This window comes from Patiria miniata, unplaced genomic scaffold (assembly GCF_015706575.1).
Source record: "Patiria miniata isolate m_02_andy unplaced genomic scaffold, ASM1570657v1 HiC_scaffold_6, whole genome shotgun sequence".
Lineage (NCBI taxonomy): Eukaryota > Metazoa > Echinodermata > Asteroidea > Valvatida > Asterinidae > Patiria > Patiria miniata.
Genome location: NW_024037073.1, coordinates 21,005,157 through 21,008,252, shown reverse-complemented (window position 1 = coordinate 21,008,252; position 3,096 = coordinate 21,005,157). Strand labels below are relative to the sequence as shown.

Below are 3,096 nucleotides of genomic sequence, written 5' to 3'. Positions count from 1 at the left end.
TAGCTGTAAGCAAGGGGCAGCTTGTACTACTTGCAATCATTTCAGGCCTAGTTGAGTCTCCAGGTGTTTATGCCAATTTCTTGCATATCATCCAGCATGTCCAGTAAGGCTTATCCTGGATTTCTAATACTGCAGGTGTTCTGCTACATAATACAGGTAAAAGTCGACCAGGATCTGATGAGCTGTCACTGTCATTTCCCTGCTAACTTAAACTGTACGTGAACAGCTCTGCTGTGTTTCTTTAGAGACAAATATTCCACCGTGCATCAATGCCTCGTGTTGATCTGTGATGGCGCAAAGTTCACCTATGATTGTTTCCACTGCACTGTAAACTTGTCACCCTGAGATCGAGACCCTTTTTATTATCAGGTACTAGCGACTGAGTCAGTTGGACCTGGGATCGACACGGGAAGGGTCCAAACTCCTTGAAGAAGCAATTGCAATGACACAGCTGCATACACTGCTTATTAAATTACTCTTGAGAATCCTTGCCAGATCATAAATGTTCACATTTGCATTTATTTATAAATCTGATAAATGTGGCTTTAACCCAGGTAAAGTTTTTACTTTACACCAAAATAAACGCACAGTCATATCATGTTTGGCACCAAGATGCAGGAAGAAGTGGCTTACATTTGGCACAAAAGCCATCTTGCCAATAAATACAGATATGGCATTGCACATCAATAATGTGTAATAATTGTATCTTACACACACCAAGGAGGTCATCCTCTTTAATAAGACTTGCGTGCCAATGCTATCTCACTTTTATTTTCAGTGTACATGTACCCTGCTTTGATCAGGGTATAACGTGTACAAGCAGTGAATGGGCAGATGGCCTCTATTTTGAAATTGGATCAATATTGTAAGACTCCCGTGGTGTGGGGCATGGTGTTTTACCAAGACCAAGTGCTCCATGGTACCTTCAGCTTCGGAGTGCCATGCACCTTGAGTAATAAATGCCCCACATGAGTAAATACACAGTATGGCATTGACATGCTGAGCTATATAACTGGTCAACATATAGTTTGAACAATTTCCCTATTTTTAGACATAGGCCTATTTGTAAAAGCAGACTACTGTATGTTCGCATACTTTTCATTGAACAGTTTTGTCATTGCTTTTTTGTCCTGTAAAACTGACACCAGGAATCTGGTGCAATCCACTTCCAACTGCAACATACCCAAGGGCAGTTACAAGTACAAGACCATACTCTTACACCAAGCTACTATGATGTGGGCTTCTTTCCATTCATCATTAGAAAAATTACACTTTGTCAGTTTTGACTTTTGATGGAATTTGCATCAGGATAATTTATATTACATGTATACAAATAATGAATGTTTCACGATTGTGCAATGGAAAGAATAATTTCAATTTCATGAAATTATTCTTACCATTGCACTCACAAACATTCATTAATTGTAAACTATAATTACAGCACTGTATAATCAGTGCTTTTCAACAGAAATTAAAATCAATAGCAAAAGCTATCTTGAAAGGCCAATAGTATCATTTGCAATTACAGAAATGTAAATAAAATAGCTGACTATTCAGCTCAAGTGTCACATCTTTTAAAGATCATGAACAAAAAGTGTGCCTTTTTTAACAGGTTATTTCAGAAGGCAAATTTTTGAGCCTTGCAAATGATCCTATCAAGCCATGTTACTTCCAACCTACATGTAGGCCAATAAGGCCTTTACTTTTAAAAGATATGCCAGGCCTGTACAGAGGATTTTCAAATGAGTGTCATGTATCGTTTCCATCGAGGAGTGTTCACATCAAGTAGTAAAGACTATTCATAAGATGGAATTTGCATCAATATTAGGTTTTGTCCTTCATCGACGTACAAACACTGTATACTCAGTGTGTTCAACCTGAGTGAAAGTCAGCAAAAGCACTCGGGTGGGAATCGAACCCACAACCTTCTGCTTTGTTGAGCAGACGTCTTACCACTCGACCACCGAGCACGTGAGGTTGTTTAACTTTCACTCGGGGGTAACCCACCGAGTAGACAGTGGTTATATGTCGGTGAAGGGCAAAACCTAATTATTGAAATTGTAAAGACTTACATTGTGCAAGCAAAATGTATGCAAGCCATAAATCACACAACAAAAATATAATTTAGCTGTTCAAATGACACTTTTCAAAGGTACTTGTATTAACACCCATCCCTGGTGCAGGCCTGCATATTTTATTTTAACTTTTAGTCACTGTAGCGCCCAAACTGCCCTGCCTGTTACTCACTGTAGCACCAAAACTGCCCTAGCACTCTTAGGGTACATTCGAGTACAATGTACATGTAGCTCACCCGGATCGATGTCTCGGGTTAGCCCCTTGCCGTTCAATTCGCTCCAACGTCTCGAGTCAGCCACCACAGAAACTGCTCAAGGACCAAACTCAGTGGTGGAAACAGGTCCCATGCATACAAGTGTTGTTCATTTCAAGAAACGAACAAATTTGGCGGCTAGACAGCGAAAATGTCGAGCGGATCCAAAAATGAACTTATTTCAAGCAAAAGGGTAATTATTTATTTAGTTAATTTCAACTTTAGAGGCTGTAATTCCAGCCCAACATTTTACTTTTGCAACTTCTAAACAGCAGTAAATCTCAAACTTAACACGCAGTCTGAAATGGGCATTTTGTACGGACATCACGTGAGGATCGTGATGGCCCACGGTTGAATATTTGATTAGTCCGGCTGTCATAGCTGTCTCCCTTTACAGAGTCGATCCCAGTGAGCTACTTAAAGGCACCCTATGATTAATTTTTTCAGTGAATAAATACACTGTAATAAAATACAGACCAAGATGCTAATGGGTTAATTATATTGAACGACAGATATAAAAATCATCAGTTAAAAGAAGATTGCTCAGCCAATCAGAAGAACATAAATTGCAATTGGTCTCAAATTAAAGCTTATGGTCAAGTGCGTTACACACTACCAAAGCTTATATCATCATAGTTCCTTGATTGTTTATTTAAGCACAGTTTTTGTAACTGATGCATTTTTTTATGCACACCCTGTGTAACAGCTATTTAAAGTGCTTTTGGGCAGCCAGGGGAGAGTAGGATTCTCAGAGGGAAGAATATGGC

The 3,096-nt window shown here is 39.2% G+C and overlaps 1 non-coding gene across 1 annotated transcript; it reads right to left on the bottom strand.

Annotated features, from left to right (window-relative positions):
- Positions 1-1,896: 1,896 nt before the first annotated feature.
- On the bottom strand, positions 1,897-1,969 carry Trnav-aac. Its single transcript has one exon. It is a non-coding gene; the product is annotated as a tRNA-Val (tRNA).
- Between the last annotated feature and the right edge of the window lie 1,127 nt (positions 1,970-3,096).